The 12,486-nt window shown below is 40.4% G+C and overlaps 1 long non-coding RNA gene across 1 annotated transcript in view; it reads right to left on the minus strand.

Annotated features, from left to right (window-relative positions):
• LOC307184095 overlaps positions 1 to 12,486 on the minus strand; it is a 107,993-nt gene that overhangs the window by 42,564 nt on the left and 52,943 nt on the right. Inside the window, exon 2 of the long non-coding RNA XR_013827655.1 lies at positions 1,322 to 1,500. This is a non-coding gene — a long non-coding RNA (uncharacterized lncRNA). The remainder of the gene's footprint in view (positions 1 to 1,321; positions 1,501 to 12,486) is intronic.

Consider the following 12,486-nt stretch of genomic DNA (forward strand, 5'->3'; position numbering starts at 1 on the left):
CAGATTGGCTGCTTTCCTCTTTGGGTAACATTTATCATCAAAGAGAGACATTACCCTTGATGCATGAAAGGATAATCCCTTAAACTGAAATCACTGTTCATTATGATTGTTGAGTATGCAAGGCAACAGATTTGGTTACGGGAAACATTGGAACCTGTGCTTGAAAGATGTAGTTTTCAGTCACTCTCTTAGTCTCAGTTTGCTCATCTAAGATATGAGAGTGAGGGACTTCCTTGGTGGCTCAGTGGTTAAGAATCTGCCTGTCAGTGCAGGGGACACGGGTTTGAGCCCTGGTCGGGGAAGATCCCACATGCCGCGGAGCAACTAAGCCCATGCACCACAACTACTGAGCCTGCGGTCTAGAGCCCACGAGCCACAACTACTGAGACTGTGGGCCACAACTACTGAAGCCCGCGTGCCTAGAGCCATGCTCCGCAACAAGAGAAGCCACTGCAGTGCCCACGCACTGCAACGAAGAGTAGCCCTCACTCACCACAACTAGAGAAAGCCCATGCACAGCAACCAAGACCCAGTGCAGCCAAAAATAAATATATGAATTAATTTTAAAAAGATATGAGAGTGAAAATAATGCCATATTCAATGAGTTGTTGTTAATAAGATAATTAAAAGCTCTTGATAAACTCCAAAGCACTATGAAGATAATTGTTAGTTATTAATTCTAGTATTATCATGGAATTTTTCAAGTTAAAAAATACTTGTTTCTTTTTCTCCGTGGAAATCTGGCAACCCAGATAGAAAACCTTTTAACAGCATACAAAAATAACCAACTTAATCCCCCAGAAAAACCTGTGTGTGATTGTCAGCCTGTCAAAGATGACTTCTGTGCATAAGAATGATCCATAGAAGCCCGAAGGTTGATTATAAAACCTCAAGTGTCTTCTTGCCTCGAGCCATTTTAGATGAACTATTCAGAACACATCCAAGTAATCAGTTTGCTCTGATAGAGAGGAGTAACAAGGAGGAGGGCTTGATTTCCCCTGCTGGAGAGGAGGCACATCCATTATTGTCTACCTTTCCACAGATCACCTAGCTAGCTCTTTGTTCTTACTTAACAATATGGCTTCAGGCTTGAGATTTGTGACCAAATTTATATGCTAGGGAAGACCATGTTAGTTACTTTACAAGAAGGTCCAAAAATTCACAGACAGAAACAAAACCAATTAGGCCAGTTGGTATGCAGTATTTTCTAAAATTTAAGGGTATATTTATACTTTGGGAGGGGAATAATTATTTTATATTGTATGTTTGACATTAGGTTCTTAAAAGTAGAATCTTATTAAATGTATCATCAAATACTTACTTCAGTCTTGCCTTCTCTGTCTTGATAACACTTCCAATCCAAATTATTAATTAATATCCAATTAAAATCCCAAAGCATCTTCTTGGACACTGATGGGGCACAGGATTCAGACCTAGACTGATAGCATGTTACGTCGATTTGAGGAAGTCTTGTCATTTCTCTGCGCTTTCTTTCCTCATCTATAAAATACAAATAAAAGTGCTTCCTAATAAAATGAAATGAGAAAATAATAAAATGAGATTGAAAAAGCTATAATCGTTATATAAATGTTAGTGATTGTTGTTGCTATTACTGGAAAGGTATTAGAATAAGAAATGTACAGTTATTCTCCGTGACCCAAATGCAATGACTGATACCAACATTATTGTCACTTCCTTTACCATCTCATTGCAGTAGGAACACCCCTAGGAAAAAGATGTATGTATTCTGAAATACAGATGAATTGATATGGTGCCTGAGACTTGCTTCACAAATAAAAAAGCAAGTTGTAAAATAATACAAGCTATATGTTTCCTTGTAGATAGGTATAGATCTGGAAATATGGATAAAGATATAGACTTAAATGGAGAGCAACAGAGACACAGATGCAGAGATGGATATAGGTATAAGGTCTCATAATACCAAAGTGAGGGCAGAGATCAAGATGGCAGAATAGAAGAATGTGGAGCTTACCTCCTCCCACAAATACATCAAAAATACGTCTACATGTGGAACAATTCTCACACAATGCCTATTGAATGCCGGGTGGGAGATCTCGTACAAACAAAATTGCAAGAAAAATCATCATGTAACCGTGTAGGATAAAAGAAAAAAAAAAAAGAATTGGGACAGGACCTGCACTCCTGGAAGGGAGCTGTGAAAGAGGAAAGGTTCCCTCACCCTGGGAACACATTTCACTGCTTGGGAGATCAGCTGGGACAGAAAGGGAGCTTCAAAGCCTCAGAGGAGAGTGCAGCAGCTGGGCTGCAGCAGGCAGAACAGAGAGAAACCAGCACAGAGGGTCCTGGCCACCTCCCTGCACTCTCCAGGCCAAGATACAGATATGCTGGTGTGCATGGGGGCTGGGTGCTGAAACTCGGTCTTCAGCGGACAGACCCGGAGAGAGGAGGGGGGTTGGCTGCACGGAGACAGCCTGAAGGGGCTGGAGTGTGGTCCGAGCTGTAATCAGGTACACAGAACTGAGCCTGGGTCTGCCATAGGAGTCACACTGTTACTGTGCACAAAGGGAGAGGCAGGGCCCTGCCACAGCAGCCTCATTTTCAGCGTGCCTACAGCAGGCACAGCTCCACCTTGACGAGTTCTGGGAGTGTGCAAGCACCAGTGGCTTATCCACTTGCAGAGGTGGGGCTTAAATCTGAGCCCATTCCCAGGGGCCATGCAACTTCGGAAGCAGGGCTAAAATCTGAGCCATCTCCCAGCGCTGTGTTACCCGTGGATTTATGTGCCGCCAATGGCTTTGAAAGCTCAGTGCCTGTGGGACATCTGAGCAGATTACTGGTGCTCCCATGGCTGGGGTGGGTCCAGCATCAACAGCTGCGGGCTTTGAGGGCACAAGTTCATGCAGAAGCAGGGTCAGGGTATGGGCTAATGTCATAACTCCCACAGCAGATCCAGGTGCATGACTATAGCAGCCTTGGTGCCTGACTTCAGCAAATCTGTGCCAATGAGTCTGTGCTGGTGGCTTTGTGAGCACAGCACCTGAGGGACACCTGGGCTGATTGCCTGCATTCCCATGGTTGTGGTGGGGCTGGGGGCAGTGCCAACAACAGTATACTTTGTGAGCCCACACAACAGGTGGTAGGCGACACCACAGAGTGCACCTCTCAGTAGACAGCTCCTGTGGAGGAATACACAGCAGCTCCTCTCTTAGCAGAAGTGTTCCAGTCCCGCCTACCTCACACCACAGCTCAGAAATGGATCTGGGGGCTTCTACTCCAACAACTGGGGAGCAGCCCCTGTCCCAGACAGGGTCTGTCAGGGCTCTGACAACCACAGAGCAAAGAGGAGGCTCTGCTCAATATACAATGCAGGCTCTGGTCATCACAATACCAATCACACCCCCTATCAAGGGGATAACAGCCAGCACACACTGAGGAAAGACATGGAAGGCATCTATACTAAAAACAACCCTCACGCCAAAAATATTAGATTCGCACAATCTACACAGGGATGCTTCCACATAAAAACAGCCCTTCAAGACCACAGTAGGTAACAGTTTCTTCTAACCTCATAGAGTCAGAGAAATATAAGTAAAATGAAGAAGCAGAGGAACCACTCCCAACTAAAAGATCGAGAGAATTCCTCTGAAAGTACAAACAATGAAAAAGCCCTCTCTAGTCTACCAGATCCTGAGTTCAAAAAGGAGGTAATAAAAATACTGAAGGAATTAAGAAAGGTTATCAATAGAAATGCAGATTACTGTAAAATAAAACTAGAAACTATAAAGAAGAGCCAACTAAAATTAGAAAACTCATTTGCCAAGACAAAAGCTAAGCTAAAGGCAATAAATAGCAAACTGAATAATGCAGAAGAACGAATAAGTGATCTGGAAGATAGAATAATGGAAATCACACAGTTAGAACAGCAGACAGAAAGACAAATGAAAAAATTGAAAGCAATATATGAGACCTATGGAATAATATAAACTGTGCCAATCTACACATAAAAGGGATCCCAGAAGGAGAAGAGAAAGAAAGGGGATCAAAAGTGTATTTAAAGACATTATGGCTAAAAACTTCCCAAACCTAAAGAAGGAAACAGATATCCAGGTACAGGAAGCACAGAGAGTCCCAAACAAGATGAACACAAACAGACCCACACCAAGACATATTTTAATTAAAATGGCAAGCGTTAAACGTGGGGCTTCCCTGGTGGCACAGTGGTTGAGAATCTGCCTGCCGATGCAGGGGCATGGGTTTGAGCCCTGGTCCAGGAAGATCCCACATGCTGCAGAGCAACCAAGCCCGTACACCACAACTACTGAGCCCACGTGCTGCAACTACTGAAGCCCACGCGCCTAGAGCCCATGCTCCGCAGCAAGAGAAGACACTGCAATGAGAAGCCCGCACACCACAATGAAAAGTAGCCCCCACTTGCCACAACTAGAGAAAGCCCACGCGCAGCAATGAAGACCCAACACATCCAAAAATGAATAAATAAATTTATTTTTAAAAAAGAGTTAAAGGTAAAGAGAGGATTCTAAAGGCAGCAAGAGAAAAACAAAGAGATAGTTACAAGGGAACCCTCATAAGGCTATCAGCTGATTTCTCTACAGAAACATTACAGGTCAGAAGGGAGTAGCAAGATATATTCAAAGTCCTGAAAGGGAAAAATCTGCAACCTATGATACTCTACCCAACAAAATTATCATTTAGAATAAAGGGAGAGATAAATAATTTCTCAGACAGGCAAAAACAAAAAGAATACAGCAAAAACTAAAAGAATACCTATTCTAAAAGAAATACTGAAAGGACTTCTCTAAATAGAAAAGAAGCAAAAATCTATAGAAAAGAGAAAATCACAGTTGGAAAGTAAACCACTTAAATAAGCCAGTACACAGATTAAAAAAAAAATTCTGGTGAAAGTGATGATAACTACAATGAACAGAAAAAGGATAAACATGAAACTGTAGAAAAGAACATCAAAATCATAAAACATGTGGGGAGTAAAAAAAATGTAGAATTTTTTTTCTGAACATGCTTTAGCCTACATGATTACCAGTCTAAAGAAAGTAGATATAGTAATGAGTTAACATACTTGAAAAACAGGGTAACCACAAATCAAAAACATACAATAGATTCACAAAAACCAAAAAGAAAAGAACAAAAGCACAGTACAAAAGATAATCATCAAATCACAAAAGGAAAAACATAAAGAAATGAGCAAAGAAGAAATACAAAATCAACTGGAAAATAAGGTTTAAAATGGCAATAAATACATATCTATCAATAATTACCTTATATGTCAATGGACAAAATGCTCCAATCGAAATACATGGAGTGACAGACTGGATAATAAAACAAGAGCCTACAATATGCTGCCTACAAGAGACCCACTTTAGGGCAAAGGACACACATAGATTGAAAGTGAGGGGATGGAAAAAGATATTTCATGAAAATAGAAATGACAAGAAAGTGGGGGTAACAACACTCATATCAGAAAAAATAGACTTTAAAACAAAGGATAAAGGACACTACATAATGATAAAAGGATCAATACAAGGAGAGAATATTACATTCATTAACATATATGCACCCAATATTGCAGCACCTAAATACATAAAACAAATATTAACTGACATAAAGGGAGAAATTGATGGGAATACAATAATAGTAGGAGTCTTTAACACCCCACTGACATCAATGGACAGATCTTCCAGACAGAAAATCAATAAGGCAACAGAGATCCTAAATGACACAATTGAACAGTTAGACTTAATTGACATTTTCAGGACATTACATCCAAAAAAAAAGCAGAATACACATTCTTTTCAAATGTACATGGAACACTCTCTAGAATAGACCAAATACTAGGGCACAAAACAAGCTTCAACAAATTTAAGAGGATAGAAATTATTCCAAGCATCTTTTCTGACTACAACAGCATCAAACTGGAAATCAACCACAGAAAGAGAAATGAGAAAAAAAGATTACATGGAGACTAAACAACATGCTACTTAAAAACCAATGGGTCAATGAGGAAATCAAAGAGGAAATTTAAAAAATACCTTGAGACATATGACAATGAAAACACAACCATACAAAATCTATGGGGTGCAGCAAAAGCAGTCCTTAGAGGGAAGTTCATAGTGATACAAGCCTTTCTCAAAAAAAAAAAAAAAGAAAGAAAGAAAAGAAAAATCCCAAATAAACAACCTAACCTACCACCTAAAAGAATTAGAAAAAGAAGAACAAACAAAACCTAAAGTCAGCAGAAGGAAGGAACTAATAAAGATCAGAGAGGAAGTAAATAAGAGATTTTAAAAATAGAAAAAATCAATAAAACCAAGAGCTGGGTCTTTGAAAGGGTAAAAAAATATTGACAAACCTCTGGCCAGGCTCACCAAGAAGAAAAGAGAGGACTCAAATTAAAAAACTTTAAAAAAAGAAAGGATGGTGGAGAAATAACAACAAATACCACAGAAATACAAAAAAAGACATAAGAGAATACTATGAACAATTATATGCCAACAAATTGGACAACCTAGAAGAAATGAACAAGTTTCTAGAAACATACAGCCTACCAAAACTGAATCAAGAAGAAATAATTTGAACAGACTGATCTCTAGAAGTGAAATAGAACCTGTAATTTAAAAAACTCCCTGCAAAAAAAAGTCCAGGACCAGCTGACTTCACTGGGGAATTCTACCAAACCAAGAAGAACTTATACCACCCTTCTCAAACTCTTCCAAAAGACTGAAGAAGAGGAAACATTCCCAAAGTCATTCTATGAAGCCACCATCACCCTGATACCAAAATCAGACAGAGATAACACCAAAAAGGAAAATTACAGGCCACTGTCTTTGAAGAATATAGATGTAAAACTTCTCAACAAAATATTAGCAGACCAAATCCAACAACACATAAAAAAGATTATACACCACAACCAAGTAGGATTCATCCCAGGGTCATAAGGATGGTTCAACATATGAAAATCAAACAATGTGATACACCACAACAAAAAAAGAAAAGATAAAAGCCACATGACCATCTCAATAGATGCAGAAAAATACTTGCTAAAATTTAACATCCATTCATGACAAGAAAACAAAAACAAAAAGACCAAAATAAAAAAAAACTCTTACCCTTACCAAAGTAAGGGTTATAGAGGGAACCGACATAACTCACAGCCTACATAATACTCAAAAGTGCAAAGCTAAAACCCTTCCTGCTAAAATCTGGAACAAGACAGGGATGCCCACTCTCAGCATCTCTATTCAACATGGTGTTGGGAGTCCTAGCCACAGCAATCAGACAAGAAAAAGAAATAAAATGTATCCAGATTGGAAGGGAAGAGGTTAAATTGTCATTATATGCGGATTACATGATACTTTATATAGAAAACCCTAAAGATTCCACACAGAAACTACTAGATCTGATAAACGAACTCAGCAAAGTAGCAGGATACAAAATTAATATACAGAAATTGGTTGCATTTCTTTACACTAACAATGAAATATGAGAAAGGGAAAGTTTAAAAATCCCTTTTAAAATTGCATCAAAAAATAAAATACTTAGGAATAAACTGACCAAGGAGGTGAAAGATTTCTATAGCTGAGAATGATAAGACATTGATAAAGGAAACTGAAGATGATACAAAAATGGAAAGATATCCCATGCTTTTAGATTGGAAGAATTAATATTGTTAAAATGGCCATACTACCCAAAGTGATCTACAGATTTAATGCGATCCCTATCAAATTACCCATGATATTTTTCACAGAACTAGAACAAGTAATTCTAAAATTTATGTGGAACCATAAAAGACCCAAAATTGCCAAAGCAATCCTGAGGAAAAAGAACAAAGCTGGAAGCATAACCCTCCCAGACTTCAGACAATACTACAAAGCTACAGTAATCAAAACAGTGTGGTATTGGCACAAAAACAGACATGTGGATTGATGGAACAGAATAGAGAGCTCAGAAATAAACCCACATGCCTACAGTCAATTAATCTTTGACAAAAGAGGCAAGAATATACAATGGAGAAAAATCAGTCTCTTCAGCAAGTGGTGTTGGGAAAGCTGGAGAGCTGCATGTAAATCAATGAAGTTAGAACACTCCCTCACACCATATGCAAAAATAAACTCTAAATGGCTTAAACTTAAATATAATACATGACACCATAAAACTCCTAGAAGAGAACATAGGCAAAATATTCTCTGACATAAATCATAGCAATGTTTTCTTAGGTCAGTCTCCCAAGGCAATAGCAATAAAAGGGAAAATAAACAAATGGGACCTAATCAAACTTACAAGTTTTTGCACAACAAAGGAAACTAAAAATAAAACAAAAAGACAACTTACAGACTAGAAGGAAATATTTGCAAACAAAGCCACCGACAAGGGATTAATTTCCAAAACTACGAACAGCTCATACAACTCAATAACAAAAAAACAAACATCCCAATCAAAAAATGGGCAGAAGGGCTTCCCTGTGGTGCAGTGGTTAAGAATTCGCCTGCTAATGCAGAGGACACAGGTTCAAGTGCTGGTCTGGGAAGATCCCACATGCCGCGGAGCAACTAAGCCCATGTGTCACAACTACTGAGCCTGTGCTCTAGAGCCCACGAGCCACAACTACTGAGCTCATGTGCCACAACTCCTGAAGCCCGCGCACCTAGAGCCCGTGATCCACAACAAGAGAAGCCACAGTGATGAGAAGCCCACAGGCCACAACTAGAGAAAGCCTGCACGCAGCAACGAAGACCCAATGCAGCCATAAATAAATAAATAAATAAATTCAAAGAACTTTTCAAGGCAATGCTTACTTTTAAATTCTAGAGCTAAAACAGACATTTAAATCAAACCTTCTTTTGCAGATGGGAAAACTGAAAGCAGAGAAATCACACAGCCAGGAGCCTTGGTCCCCACCTGCCAGGCCAGCACCTTCTCAACTGTCTGCCTCTGACTCTAGTGTGACAGTGATATAACCCTGGCTCTCACAGTCCGATAGACCTAGAGGTTCTTCTTCCTTCTAGCACAAGGAGTCTGTAAGTAAATGAATAGACTCCCTTTTCCAACGCTCTTCTTATAGGTTGTTTATTACATAAAACACAGATTCACACCTAGTTTGGCACTAGCATTCCTTGTATTGTAGAGCTATCTCAAATCCCAAACCAATACGCAACTCACTTTCTTCCTTCGACTTCTCTCATGAACTTGCCTCAGAGCCAGGTCTGGCATTCAATAATTATATTTAAATATATGTTTTAAATGCATGTAATAATAATTACACTTATTGAGTGCTTACTCTATGCCAGGCACTATTTTAAACATTTCACATGTTGTGAACAACATACGGCCACAACAAGCCTATGAGAAAGGTGATACTGTGCCCATTATAAATGTGTAAACTGAGACATAGAGAGCTTTAAGTAACCTGCTTAATTAGCAAGCAGTGGAGCTAGACTTGGACTCAGACAATCTGACTCCAGAAAACGCATTCATAACATCTCATGAGGTTTTTTGTTGTTGTCGCGAGGGTGGGGGGTGTTTTGTTTTGTTTGAATAAGATAGATGTTTGTTTCTGTGTTGTGCATTATAGCACAGAGACGCAGGATCCAGGACTGCGGGGAAGAATCTGCTTTCCTCAACGTGTGGCTTTTATCTCTATAGGCAAGGCTGTCACTGGGCTAGTTGCCACTTCCTGTCACTGGGAAGGTGGGAAGAGGCAGAGGAGCAAAAGCAGCTTCCCTCTCTCCCAGCAACTTTTCGCTTTGAAAAATTTCAAACCTACATCAAAAATTAGATTTCTAAAAAATAGAAACCAAGAACATTTCACCTAGATGTATTGATTGTGGACATTTTGCAGCATTTGTCTCATCTCTCTTTATGTAACTAGGAAAATGCTGAAATTTACACAAAGGAATATTTCGTACGATATGTAGGGAAGATCAGCAAGCCAGTTAGAAACATTACAAATGATAACAGTTGACTTGATGACATGAAATATTGTGGATGGTTTTTTTTTATTCCCTCTATTATTAGAAAGTTTGTCCCACAAACAAACAAAGCAAACAAAAAAAGCAGAAGTTTTTTTAAAAAAAATATCAGAGCCACAACAACACAAACATTGCCAGTTTAGCCTCTCCATACAATAGAGAGAATAAGAAGATCGGCATCTGGTTGGGTGGAAACAGAATGGACTTCAGAACCTGCATACAAACTCCAGCTGAGGTTGTGCTGGACTTTGTGATGATTGGGCAAGTTTTAGCCTTCTGAATCTGTTTCCTCATATGTAAAATATGTGAGGACTCACTAAAAATCTACATTTTCAATGATTCCTGGGTAAAACTTTGAAGTCTGCCTCTTAAACAAGTCCAATGTAAGTGGTTCACAGAACATATTCTGAGAAACACTGCGTAGGAAGGGAGATAACTAAAGAATTTGTGAGATGGAGGAAGAGGTCCCAAACCCTTTACACTGTCTCCTCAGCTCCCGAATTCCCCATCACTGCTGCCTGTACCCTTACCCTCTCACACATTAGAAGATGCCCCAAAATTTGCCTCTCTGACTCCAGTTTGGTCTCTCCAAGTGAAGTCCTCCTATACCCTGTACCCTACCCCCAATCTGTTACCGACCAGCGTTCTTGGCTGCCTTAATCAACAGAAATTGATCAGAAGCCAGACAAGAAATTCAGGCAAGGCTTTATTGGGGCCCCTGCTGCAATAGGGGGGGAGCAGGAACAAACAGCAGGCTCCCTTGCTTGCTCGCTCCCCGACACGGGGGCAAGTTTGTCCCTTATATGGGGTGAGGGTAGGGGTGTGTCCAGGGGTCAGGCCAGAAGGGTGGCTTAGGTGGTTTGCCCACCCCTTAGGTGGTGTTGTGTGCAGGGGCATGCGCACTACCCTGCTTTTGCTCCCAACCCCCTGTTTTTGCTCCAGGCTCTTCAAAAGTGGTAGCTGGGTTTTTGGTCTCTTTGTATCTTTTGTCCAGAATTTGCCCTAACTGCGCATGCATGCAGTTATTTTTAGTCCCATACAGTTTCTTTGTATTTTGTCGCTGGAGGAGAAGTGTGTCCAGGTGCAAGTATTGTAGCACTGCAGCAAAGGGTCCCAGGTCCCAGCCTGTCTCAAATCCATCCAAGTTTTCCCACCAATCTCCAACATAAAGCTTCTGCTTCAGACAGCCCAGTCTGCCTGGACACCACTATGACCTACACCACCTCCCACCTGGCCTCACTCTCTGCCTCCTGTTCAGAGCCCTGCTTAGATCTTGTTCTTCAAAGAAACCCTCTATTGCAGCCACCCTGAGTTCTCCCCTCCTTAAACGATTAGCATGTAATTCTACCTTGCAATATTCTCTACCTAGCTCACTTGTTTTATTCTGGTCATCTTTATTGTTTTTTGTTCGTTTGGTTTGGTTCGGTTTGGTTTTCGGCCGTGCGGCATGTGGGATCTTAGTTCCCCGACCAGGGGAACATTTCAATACCCTCAACTTCTACTAATCTAAGTGACCACCAGTCTGAATTGTGTCATGGACTACCCCACCTACCAGATACTTAGCAAAAGTCTCAGTTCATTCGATTGTCCAACTACAGAGATCGGAGCTTCTCAAACTTGAGTGTATTCACAAATTACCCAGGAATCTGAATAAAATGCAGACTCTGGCTCAGTAGGTCTGGGTGGGGCCTGAGGGCCTGCATTTCTAACAAGCTCCCAGGTGATGCTGATGTTACTGATGCATATACATTGGGCATAGATCACCTTAATCACATTCTCTAAAATTTCCAACTGAAAATATAAACACAATTACCAGGGATCAAACCTGTGCTGCATTGGGAGCATGGAGTCAACCACTGGACCACCAGGGAAGTCCCTATATTCTGGGCATCTCTAAATTTCCTCTGAGCTCCTTGAAAATAGAAGCAGTGTGTCTCCTTCCTCATATTCTTTGTGACACTTAGCACAGTGCTAGACATATAAGGTGAACACCTCAGCCTATACCGATTGGCTGAGTACTCAGCTGACTTATTGAGGGAAACGAGATGAGATTAAGGAAGCGACTTTATAAGGATGAGCACAAGTGTGGAGCTTGTTGTAAGCTGATGAACCCACTTAGGGCCCTTGAGTATGGCTGAACCAATCTTCAAGCGTGTTTTAAATAATGAGCTATAAGTGGCAGAATAAAAGTAGAGTTCAAGATAAAATCTCAAGTAATGAAGAGCAATGGGCATACAGCTGCTGTCACATGCTCTGTTGTGTTTTTGATGAGTTTCCATTAAAAACAGCCCTAATACATAAAAGAAAAAACCTGGTGAATTCCCTTTATTGTCTCTTTAATGTGTTACTAAGGAGTTATCGGTATCATTTCATGACTCCAGCACAAATGCCTCTAGGATTTATTGCTGGGTTCACATCTCTGCTCTTTTATGGATTTCTTCCAACAGGGGCTTGAATACAGGGCTCCCATTAAATGTCCCTTGTGGTAGGTTGGCTACAGCAA

This window comes from Stenella coeruleoalba, assembly GCF_951394435.1.
Source record: "Stenella coeruleoalba genome assembly, chromosome: 3".
Classification (NCBI taxonomy): Eukaryota; Metazoa; Chordata; class Mammalia; order Artiodactyla; family Delphinidae; genus Stenella; species Stenella coeruleoalba.